Source organism: Dasypus novemcinctus, chromosome 15, assembly GCF_030445035.2.
Source record: "Dasypus novemcinctus isolate mDasNov1 chromosome 15, mDasNov1.1.hap2, whole genome shotgun sequence".
Classification (NCBI taxonomy): Eukaryota; Metazoa; Chordata; class Mammalia; order Cingulata; family Dasypodidae; genus Dasypus; species Dasypus novemcinctus.
In genome coordinates, this window is record NC_080687.1 from 87,530,446 (window position 1) to 87,543,431 (window position 12,986).

The 12,986-nt window shown below is 38.0% G+C and overlaps 1 protein-coding gene across 3 annotated transcripts in view; it reads right to left on the bottom strand.

Annotated features, from left to right (window-relative positions):
- The window catches only part of SUGT1 (SGT1 homolog, MIS12 kinetochore complex assembly cochaperone), a 77,603-nt gene that overhangs the window by 63,344 nt on the left and 1,273 nt on the right, over positions 1 to 12,986 (bottom strand). The gene's annotated exons all lie outside the window — the stretch shown is intronic.

Consider the following 12,986-nt stretch of genomic DNA (forward strand, 5'->3'; position numbering starts at 1 on the left):
TATCTCTGCTCAAATATGTCTCCCTATTTCACACAAAGCAATAAGCCCAGGTCCTCCCAAAGGTCTAAAAGGCACTTTTTTATATACAGTACTTTTATACACTGCTCCTCTCTGATCTCAGCTCTCACTACTGTTCCCCTCGGCTCCACCATTTTGGACATAATGGTCTCCTTGCTATTCCTCAAATACCTCATGACTCTGCATGTGCTGCATGCCTCATTTACTAGTTTGTAACAAGACTGCCAGAGACAGGATTCAAATGCAGGTCTTCCTAACTCCAAAGTTCCTTCTAACCAATAAACAACACTGATGCCCAGGTACCTTTTTTTTTTTCTCTCTTTTTATTTTCTTTTAAATGTTACATTAAAAAAAATGAGGTCCCCATATATCCCTCACCCCACCCACCACACCCTTTCCACATCAGCAACCTCTTCCATCATTGCAGCACATCCACTGCACCTGGCAAATACATTCTGGAGCACCAATGCACCACATGGACAGTGGCCCACATTGTAGTCCACACTCTCCCCCAGCCCACCCAGTGGACAATGTCCAGCATCTGTTCCTGCAGCACCACCCAGGACAACTCCAAATCCTGAAAATGCCCCCACACCATCTCTCTTCTTCCGTCTCCCTACCATCAGCAGCCACCATTCCAAGTTTCTCTCACACACCTTGTGACATCTGCACGACTTGGATTATTCCACAAGCTGTGACTCTGTCCCTACTCCTAGCAAAGGAGAAAGCTGGAAGAAGCTTAATTGGTTCCTGGCACAGTGAGGGCAGCTTGAGCATCCACAGCTTACAGCACCAAGTACATGCTTGGCTCCTATGGCACAACCAGCAAGGGAGAAAGGGCAGGAAGCCCTAAACTAAAGAGAAAAACTGAACCCAGAATAAATACTCTAGTAAGCCAGGTGCCAAGACACCAACAAAAAATTACAATCCACACCAAGAAACAGGAAGCTATGGCCCAGTTAAAGGAACAAGATAAGTCTCCAGATGACATAAAGGAGTTGAGACAACTAATCACAGATATTCAAACAAATCTCCTTAATAAATTCAATGAGGGAAGCGGACTTGGCCCAGTGGATAGGGCGGTTCAAAACCCGGGCCTCCTTGACCCGTGTGGAGCGGCTCACGCACAGTGCTGATGCGCGCAAGGAGTGCCATGCCATGCAGGGGTGTCCCCGCATAGGGGAGCCCCATGCACAGGGAGTGCACCTGTAAAGAGAGCCACCCAGCGCAAAAGAAAGTTCAGCCTGCCCAGGAGTGGCGCCACAACCATGGAGAGCTGACACACAAGATGATGCAACAAAAAGAAACACAGATTCCTGTGCTGCTGACAACAACAGAAGCGGACAAAGAAGAACATCCAGCAAAATGGACACAGAGAATAGACAATGGGTGGGTTGGGAGGGGAAGGGGAGAGAAATAAATAAAAAATAAATCTTTAAAAAATAAATTCAATGAGATGGCTAAAGAGATTAAGGATATTAAGAAGACACTGGATGAGCACAAAGAAGAATTTGAAAGGATACATAGAAAAACAGCAGATCTTATGGGAATGAAAGGTGCAATCAATGAATTAAAAAACATTGGAATCATATAATAGCAGATTTAAGGAGAAGGATTGGTGAGCTTAAAGAAATGGCCTCTTAAAGTGAACATACAAAAGAACAGATGAAGAAAAGAATGGAAAAATTGTACAAGGTCTCAGGGAACTAAACAAAAAGTTAGAGATGTGCAAACATATATGTCATGGGTGTCCCAGAAGGAGAACAGAAGGGAAAAGGAACAGAAGGAATACTTGAAGAAATAATGGTAGAAAATTTCCCAGCCCTACTGAAGGACACAGATACATCCATGTCCAAGAAGTACAATGTACTCCCATCCGAAAAAAACCAAATAGACCAACTCCAAGACACATACTAAACAGAATGTCAAATGTCAAAGACAAAGAGAGAATTCTGAGAACAGCAAGAGAAAAGCAATGCATAACATATAAGGGATACCCATAAGATTAAGTGCTGATTTCCAACCAGAACATAGAGACAAGAAGACAGTGTCCTGATGTATTTAAGATGCTATAAGAGAAAAAACTTTTAACCAAGAATCTTACATCCAGCAAGACTGTCTTTCAAAAATGAGGGCGAGATTAGAATATTCACAGATAAACAGAAAACTGAGAATTTCTAAGCAAGAGACCAGATTTTCAGTAAATACTAAAGGGTGTGCTGGAGAGCCTGAAAAGAAAAGACAGGAGAGAGAGGCATGGAAGAGAGTCTAGAAATAAAGAGTATATCAATAAAAGTAACTAAAAGTGTCAAAAGTGGTAGAAATAAAATATAACAGATAAAACTCAAATAGTCAGGAATAAACTTAACCAACAATGTAAAGCATTTGTATTCAGAAAACTGCAGCTCAATGAAATCAAAAGAAATCAAAAAAGTTAAAAGAAATAAAAAAAGTCCTAAATAACTGGAAGAACTTCCCATGCTCATTGATTGGAAGACTAAATATCATTAAGATGTCAATTCTACTCAAATTGATATACAGATTCAATGCAATCCCAATAAAAATTCCACCAGCATTCAAAAAAAAAAAAAAAGAAAACACGATCATCAAATTTATTTGGAAAGGTAAGGGGTCCTGAATAGCCAGAAACATCATAAAAAGGAAAAGTGAATCCTCATCTCCAGATTTTAAATATTACCCAGCTATAGTGGTAAAAAATAGCATGGTACTAGCATAAAGGCAGACACGCAGACCAATGGAACCAAATTTATGGTTCAGAAACTCACCCTCACATGTATGGTCAAGTGATTTTTGACTAGCATGTCAAACCCACATAGTTCAGGCAGAACAGTCAATTCAACAAATGGTGAGGAAAGAATTGGATATCCATAGCCAAAAGAAAGAAGGAAGACCCCTATCTCACACCTTATCCAAAAATTAACTCAAAATGGATCAAAAACCTAAAAATAAAAGCAAGAACCATAAAACTTCCAGAAGAAATTGTAGGAAAATATCTTCAAGACCTGGTGGTAGGTGGTGGATTCTTAAAGGATATAAGAGGAAGGCTGAGATGGACTACAGATGTTTTTTAATGTATGTAGAAGTTTTAATTAGCTTTGCTGTGAAAGTGTGGAAATGTACACAGTGGATGGTAACACATAGTGATTAAAAGCTAGTTTATAATTGGGGATTTGGCTGAAAATGGTAGTCTAGGTATGTAAATGCCAACTGACAGAATGCTAGAGAATAATCTAGGAACTGAAAAGCACAGTAAACCAAAAAGTGGATAAGAATTGTGGTTGATGGTACAGAATCAAGAGTATCCTTTGTTAGCTAGAGTAAATGTATATCACTACCGCAGTGTGTTGGGAATGTGGAGAAGGATGGGAAAAATACAGTTGGAGTGACCTATGAACTGTGGTTAGTAGTAACAATGTAATATTCTTGCATCTATGCCAAAGATGTACTGTGTTGATAATGAGGCAGTATGGAAAATGTGAGCCAAATGTACACTATGGACATGGTAACAATCAGATGATATTATCTTATCTGCAGCAAATGTTCCGCCACAGTGTGGTGTGTTGATAGAGGGGTGTTGTTTGGGAATTCTGCACATGTGCATGATTGTTTTGTAAGTTTACTTCTGTCATAAAAAAATATTGAAAAAATAATAATAGGGTGGGTTGGGGGAAAAACACACCAAATATAAGACAAGACTATGATTAGTAGTAAGATTTTGACAATATTCTTTCATAATTTGTTAACAAATGTCTCACAACAATGGAAGGTATGGGTGGAGGACTGATATACAGGACCCCTGAATGATGTTATGCATGTTTGCTTTGTAAGTTCACAACTTTCACTATATATTTATTGTTTATGTATGTTCATATATAAATGATATAAAGATAATAATAATAGGGTTGTTTGGGGGAAAATTCTTTGGTTAGTACTAATATTTTGCCAATGCTCTTTAATCATTAATAAAAAAGGTTTAACAACAGTGCAAATTATCAATAGTAGGTGAATTATGAGAGTCCTGTATGATGTTATACACGTTTGTTTTGTATGTTCACAACTATTATTATACACTTATTATTTATGTATGATATACTTCAATAAATTTTTAAAAATATTATGATAGACACATAGACCCATTAACAGAATAATTAGTTTATTGTGAATAAATAACATGCAAAATAGTAACATTTCAGAAAAAGCAAAGTTAAAATAATGACTTGTGGTTGTCTTTAACTATATCTGACCTGTGGCATGTTTTCAGAATTCCACTGTTTCTGTGACAATGGGCGCAATCTGTTAGAGTACAAAGGTACTAAAGGGATCTCAAAACACAAGTACTTCAACACCAACATTTAGATCATTGCAGCAAAGGCTATTATTTAATGCAAAGCCATACCAAACATATTGTAAATATGCCCTGAGATATACTTAGTAACCACACAAATTGAGTTATGTTATAGTAAAGCTAGTAATAGCTCTCAAAAATAAAGAGGTCTGGTGAACTGAAAAATATAATTACACTGAAATCTTTACAATGATAATTATGGTGAAGGATGTACCTGAAAACCTAGAATAGGGGGAAAACACCTCTGAGGACATTAAAATTGTTTGAAACCTGGATTTCAGAAAATGAACTTTCAAGTCTTCTAAGTTTTAGGCTCTTTTTAAAATAGTGCAATTCACCAAGATAACTTAGTTAAAGGCAAAAGCAGACTGCACAGACTGAACTAATGTCTGAGGGTTTTCAGTTCTGTATCTCTCAATCTGATTTCACTTCTAATTTGCTTCTATAGCAAACCCCCAATCACATTAAACAAGATTATCAACCCTGCTCTCCTCCTAAACTACCACAATAGAGCACCACAAGAAAAAAATCACATAACCACGCACAACCAGGTACCTCTACACATTTATGCTGACCACTCAATAAAGATGTCCTTGGTCAGCTATCCCTTAGTTACCAAACCTTCAATGGTAGCATATATCCCCAATCTTCACACTCATTCCCACCCGAGGATAACTTTGATCCCCTGAAGCTAGAGGCTTATCACTCCAAACTATATAATCTTCATTAAATTAACATCTTTAGTCTAATACATATCTCACAGTTGTTGTAGATGTTCCATTAGGAGTCATTTAACATGAGTGCCTACCACGTTCCAGGCATCATACAGCAGTAAACAAGACACATGATACCCCTGATCTTTTGAAGCTTACACTGTGGCCTAATTTAGACATGGTGGTCAGAGAAGACAGTCTGAAAAGGCTGCTCCGAGAAAGTAACATTTCAGCTGCAATTTAAAGAATGGGCATCTCCAAGCAAAATGAGAGAGGTTAACAGAGCTCATTTTAGGCAAAAGGAACAGCAAGTACAAAAGCCCTGTACCAGGATTGAGCCTGACAGAGTCAATTAACAGAGAGAAAGCCAGTGCAGTCAGAACTCAAACAGCAAAAAGGCTACATGATTCCCACCTCAAGGGCCCCACTTGTACTTGATAAGTCATTATAAGGAGTTTGAACCTTAAGTTTGATGAAAGACCATTGGAAGATTCGTTTTAAGTAAAAAGAGAAATTATCTAATTCATATTTTTAAAATGTCACTCTGGCTGCAGTATGAAGAATATATTAGGTTAGTGGGAAGATATCGATGAACTAACAGCAAGAGCTGATGGCAATGAACTCACAGAAAGAGCTGAATGCTCTTAGAAAAACAACAGAGAAAGAGCCAAAAGCTGTCCAAGGGAACTATTTTGGGGTCAGCAGAAAAGGACAGTGCTACACAATCCAGGCGGGTGAGAGAGAGAGAGAAGAAGAAGCCTAACGACAAATGTGAGCCACCAAGCCGCTGTGACTGCCAAGAAGGCTCCGAGCCCTCCCCCACACCCAGGATAGTAAGCTAGGGTAAAACACCTGGCTCACTGGAGCTGACAGACATCGCCCTCCCTGTCTGCTGTTTCAAGGGAAAAGGGAGGGGAGGTCAGGGTGCTTTTCTTCAGTGAATTCAGCCAGCAGGATCCACTCTGAATCTCCAATCTGGAGACTCAACACAGGAACACGGGAAAGAAGAGATTGAAACACCTCTGTGGAAAGATGTTCTGACTAGCGCCATCTGCTGGCCTGTCTGAAAACTGCATGGAAAAAACCACGCTCTCTGCATCCAACCTCTGGGAGAAAATTTGTGCCCCACTAGTGATTCTCTGGCCTGATTTTAAAACTTAAGTTGAACAATTTTAAAGAATTAGAATGAGTTGAACCAAATATCAAAGAAGAGCCATGAGAAAAAAAATAGGCAAGAGAAAGAAATTGGCCATCAAAGTAAATTCACGAACATATTTAGATGCCTAAACATCAGCAAAAAATTACAAGTGGCGGCGGACTTGGCCCAGTGGTTGGGGCGTCCGTCTACCACATGGGAGGTCCGCGGTTCAAACCCCAGGCCTCCTTGACCCGTGTGCAGCTGGCCCATGCGCAGTGCTGATGCACGCAAGGAGTGCCCTGACACGCAGGGGTGTCCCCCACGTAGGGGAGCCCCACGCGCAAGGAGTGCGCCCCGTAAGGAGAGCCGCCCAGCGCGAAAGAAAGTTCAGCCTGCCCAGGAATGGTGCCGCACACACGGAGAGCTGACACAAGATGACGCAACAAAGAGAAACTCCCGTGCTGCTGACAACAACAGAAGCAAACAAAGAAAATGCAGCAAATAGACACAGAGAACAGACAACCAGGGTGGAGGGGGGGAAGGGGAGAGAAATAAATAAATAAATCTTAAAAAAAAATAAAAATTACAAGTCATACTAAGAAACAGGAAGAGATGGCCTAGCCAAAAGAACCAACCAAATATCCTGAAGAGATACAGGATTTGAAGCAATAAATCGGTAATAATTATACAACTCTCCTAAATCAATTCAAAGAATTTAAAGAAAATTTGACTAAAGAAATAAAGGATATTGAGACGACACTGGATGAGCATAAAGAACAATGTGAAAGCCTGCAAAGAAAAGTAACAGGCCTTATGAGAATGAAAGACACAGTGGATGAGATTAAAAATACATTAGAGGCACATAAAAGCAGATTTGAATTGTTTGAAGGCACAATTAATGATGTCGACAGAACACCTGAACTGGCAAAGACAGGAAAACAGAAAGAGAATATAGAAAAAACAGAACTAGGTGGGTGGTGGTCTCTCAGCAACACTGTGCTATTTTTTGAGAAATCCTATGAATTTGTATATTAATTTAGCACTCTCTTTTTTAAAAAGTATTTAAAAAGAGTCCCAGGGAACTGAATGACAATGTGCAACGCACAAACATTTGCCTAATTGGTGTCCCAGAAGGAGAAGAGAATGGAAAAGGGGAAGAAAGAACATTTTGAGGAAGTAATGACCGAAAACCCCCCAACCCTTATGAAGGACATAAATAATATATTTGAGAAGGACAATGCACCCCAAACAGAATAAATCTGCACAGACCTATCCTGAGACACCCACTATTCAGAATGACAAATATCAGCGATAAAGAGAGGATACTGAAAGCAGCAAGAGAAAAGCAAAGCATCACATACAAGGGAAATTCAATAAGATTAAGTGCCGACCTCTCATGAGAAAGCATGGTAGCGAGAAATAAGTGGTATGACATATTTAAGGTACTGAAAGAGAAAAACTGCTAGTCAAGAATTCTATATCCAGCAAAGCTGTCCTTCAAAACCAAGGGTGAGTTCAAAGTTTTCACAAACAAAAACTTATAGAATATGTTACCCAAACACCAGCTTTATAAGAGATACTCAAGCAGGTATACAGCAGGCTGAAAGGGGAAAAAAATAAAAAAGAGCAAGAGTTTTGTAGAAGAGTTTAGGGATGAAGATTATCAGGAAGAGTAAATTAAAGGATAAGAAAACAGACAATAGAATGATATGACAACAGAGAGCCAATGGACAAAATGGATGAACTAAGTAATGCCTTTATAGTAATAATATTGAATATTAATGGTTTGAACTCCCCAATCAAAAGACATAGACTGATAGAATAGGTAAAAAAAATATGAGCCATCTATATATTGTCTACAAGAGATCCACCTCAGACATAACAAAACAACCAGGTGAAAAGTGAAAGTTTGTAAAAAGGTATTCCATGCAAATAGTAACTAAAAAAGAGCTAGAGCAGACCAGATAAATGTAAAACAACAACACTATAGCACATGAACAATAATTAGTGCAACTGGCAAACTCTTCAGTATTTTGTCATTTTTTCATATAAAATAAACACTTGCTTTTAATTAAAAAAAAGAAAGTTCAATGGAACCATATTAAGGAAAATGGAAAATGAAAAGAGAAGCAAGTCAGTAAGATCTGCATTAGGCCAGAAGGGGCCTTTGAAGACCCTCCTGGGTCAGAAAATCTCCATGATTTAATTTGTAGTGGCAACTCACACAATTAAAAAGAAGCACAGCTTAGCAGTAAGGACTACCTACAGAGTACTATATATTATATGATTCCATTTATATAAATTGTAATTATAAATCAATTTATAAAGATGAAATTAGATTAGTGGTTATGTAGGGCCTGAAAAGGAATGTTAAGAAGTGTGGCATCTTTCTTTTTGGAGTAATGAAATTGGTCTTTAATTTTTGAGATGAGGAATTACAACACTGTGATTATACTAAGAGCCACTGATTACACATTTTGGATAGATCATATGGTATGTGAATATAATCCAATAAAACTACTTAATAAACAAATAAATAATTGTGCAAGAATAGTAGTTAGGTACAGCAGGGGAAACAGAGAGATTGAGAGGTGAGGAAATTTCTTGTTTGTCTGTTGTTTATTATTATAATGAAAATGCTCTAATAATGATTGAAGTGATAAATGTACAACTACATGATTATACCTAATACCACTGATTGTACACTTTGGATGAACTGTATGCTTTATTAATTTGCATCAATAAAACCAATTTGTTCTTAAAAAAAATGAATGTACTATATAAGAAAACAAGAGTAGAAAGAAGAAACCTCTTAGGAAGCAACTATATTAAGTTCAGGCTAGGAGGTGGGTGGGGGCAGTAGAGACGAAGAAATACAAAGAGTTGGATTGTGTTAGAAGCAGCAGAACTTGCCAAAAGGTTTAATATAGAGGGAGGAGGGGTAAGGGAAATCAAAGATAACTCCAGGGATTGGGCTTGTCTAGATGTATACCTGGCATACAGTAAGCAATCAATAAAAGATATTGATTTCTCTCCTCACAGACTTTTCTCAACCTTTTCCATATTCTCTATCTTGCCTTGTCTTTCTTCACACAGAAATTCCCTTTTCTAAATCTTAATCTTTCCAAAGTCAATAATAATCCCTAATTACCAAATTCAACTGATTTCTAACTTATTTGATCTTTCTATAACCTCTGACAACACTGAACAGCCCTTTCAATCTAAAATTCTGCTAGCCTATTTTTTTTTTTTTTTTGAGGGGGAGGGCAAGTACCTATCCCTCTCTGGGCCTCAGGCTCCCTTCTGTAATGTGAGGGTGCTGGGCTAGGCTAATGGTTCTCAAAGTGTGGTCCATGGACCAGCAGCCTGGGTAACACCTGGGGATTTGCTGGACGTGCAGATTCTCAGGCCCTACCCTGACCTACTGAATCAGAAACCTCAAAGGGAGATCCCAGCCATCTGCATTTTAATGATTTCTCCAAGTGAGTGTGATATGCTCTAAAGTCCAAAATCTACTGGACTAGATAATCTGTCTTCCAGCATGACTGCCTCTGCTTATCATCCTACGGATGAAACTGACTTGATGTGGAATTCTTAGAGAAGAGGGATAAAAACTGGGGGTGAAGGCCTTTCTTGGTTGTGTTCTTCCCTTTTTTGGGGGGGGGCTTAAAAAAATTTTTTTTTATTATCTTTTTTTTTAAAGATTCATGGATCACCCAAAATGTTACATTAAAAAATATAAGGGTTCCCATATACCCCACTCCCCACATCCCCCACTCCTACCACATCGACAACTGCTTTCACTGGTGTGGTACATTCACTGCATCTGATGAGTACACAACATGGATTATAGTTTACGTAGTAATTTACACTCTCTCCCAGTCCATTCAGTGGGTTATGGCAAGATATATAGTGACCGGCATCTCTCCCTGCATTATCATTGAGGACAACTCCAAGTCCCGAAAATGCCCCAATATCATACCTCTTTTTCCCTCTCCCTGCCTTCAGCAACTCCTGTGCTAGACTATTTATTAAGTACCATTTCTCCAAGGCTCAGCACATAGATCTCTTCCCTTCTAGCAGCATTCTTTCTCACAGTAAAAATTGTACTTATTTTTATTGTAACATATATATAAAATAAAATTTCCCATTATAAGCACTATCATGTGGTATAACTCAGTGATATTAAGCACATTCACAATACTGTGCAACTATCACCACCATCTATTACCAAAAGTCTTTCACACCCAAACAGAAATTCTGTACCAACAATCAATTTTCCCATTCTGTGCTAAGCACAAAGTACAGAATACTTCATTTATCTTCACAATAACTCTTGAAGGAGATCCTATTTATTCTTGTTTTACAGATGAGAAATCTAATCCAGAGAAGATTCTTAAGGTCACACAGATATATTCAACAAGGATTTGAACCCAAGCAGTCTTACTCTAAAGCCTGTGCTCTTAATCACTATGCATACAGGGCCTCAAGAGTCTTATAATCTATATATGTTCCCCCTCCACCCCCACAATTGTGACTTTCCTTTGTATTTTTTACAGCCTCCACTCTGTTACATTCAGCACACTTCATACACAATTACTTTAGTTACCTTATATTTTACTTTTCTGTTGCCGCTTATCTCTACACTAGATAGCAAACTCCCTCACAGCAGTCTTTTCATCTTTAGATACCTGACTCCCAGTTCAGCCTTCACTGCTCACTTTTTTTTAATAAATTAAAAATTAAAAATATAAATCAGCTCCTCCAGTTTGTACTGTGATGCAAACATACATCTCTTCATTGTTCCTAGCATGATGGTTTTATATACATATTTTAACTGACATGTCAATAGCCCAACATACCAAAACAGCTGTTAAAATAGCCTTCAGGAAAATCTAGGGGGAAACAGACTCACGCTCCTCATAAAGGTTCCGGTCCTACTTATTATTACCAATTACTTAATAATTAACATTAACCTATTCATCTTTGTGAGATCATCTCAAGTTTTAAAAAGATCATTTCCTCTTAACACTGCTGGTTCTATCATATTCATCCTCCCACCCACTGAGTTTCTAACACAGATCTTTGAAGGGCCATGAGAATTTGCATTTCTAACAACTTCCGAGATGATGGCCTGGGATTACACTTCTGAAAACCACTGCTCTACAGCACTAGACTGAGCCAAGAAATCTGCCTCTAACTGGCTATATACATTCCTACAACAGATCACATGGATTTCTTTGGGTCTCACTTTTCTTCTGTAAAATGGAAAGGTAAGACATTTTGGACCACATGAATTCCAAGTACTTTCATTAAGTGTGGAGTAAGGTCTAAGAATCTGCATTTCTAATGAGTTCTCAGATGCTGCTGCTGCTGTCTAGGAGCCACATTTTAAGAACTAAGGTACTAAAACCAACCACAAGTTTACCCAATGCAATTCCACTCCTAGATATATACTCAAAGAGTACATTTGTTCACCACACATATAAGACTGTTCATAGTGACTTTACGCATAATAGCTAAAAAAAGTTTTGGAAATAACCCAAATTTTCATAATCAGAATGAATTGTGCTGTATTCATACAAGGGAATACTACAAAGCAAATAAAAAGAACACTAAATGTAACAATATGGATGTGTATCACAGAATGCTGAAAGTAAACAAAGTACCCACTGTATGATTCTTTTCACATGAAGTTCAAGAACAAGCAAAACTAACAGATCATGATGGAGGTCAGAACAGGGGTTACCTAGTGGAAGAAGGGAGTTAATAGCTGAGAAGGAGCACAAGGAAATATGCATAGAAGATATTCTATACCTTGATAAAGATGGCAGTTACTTCAGTATACACATGTAAAAATTCATGAAGTTTTACAGTTAAGATATGTGCACTTTACAATCTGTCATACCTCACTAAGAAATTTAAAAATAAAGCAAGGTGGAAAATTACAATTAAATTCATTGTACATCTTTTAAACTGGTACATCCTTAGCCAAACTGGGCCTAACAAGACTATAACAAATGTGGATTATGAAAATTTATAGCTGTCTAACTAACATTAGGAACTGTGGAGATGGAATCTCAGTGTAGATTGTAACTTTATTCCAATACTGATCCCAGAATCCTATGAAACACAGCACATCAGTTTAATCAATCACCTTATCTGAAAGACTTTACATGGAAATCCAAAAAGCACACTCTGACCTAAAAGGCTCTAACAGACCCAGTCCCTGGTTTTGCCACTCCTCTTTCATCCCATTCTAGCCGAAAGGACTTTTTTTTTTTTTTGCTCTTCTATGTGCAGGTAAACTTCATTCCTACCACAGGATCTTTGTCTTGGTTGTTCTTCTTGCCTGGAATGCTCTTTCCCCAAAGTTTCCAAGCTCACTCTCTTCCTCTCCTTCAGGTCTCTACTCAAATGTCACCTCCTCAAAGAGGCTCCACTGACCACCCATGTAGCAAATTCCTTTTAGAAGTGAGAGAAGACTTACCTCAAATTGCTAACCTTACTTACATTAGATTACAAACTCTTTAACGGTGTTTCCTTTTTTCTGTGCTTGAAAGGAAAAATTCCTGGCTAAATTCTGTGATCTACTGTAGGGTTTATCCTTAGTTTAGGTTCTCTTTATTACTTAATTATCCTTTAGTATTTATTTAGTTGTTGCTCTTTTACTTCCCATTAGAGTTTTATGGTCTGTCTTCTGCACACAAACATAAATTGCCTTATAAGTCAGTTCAATATATAAATAAGA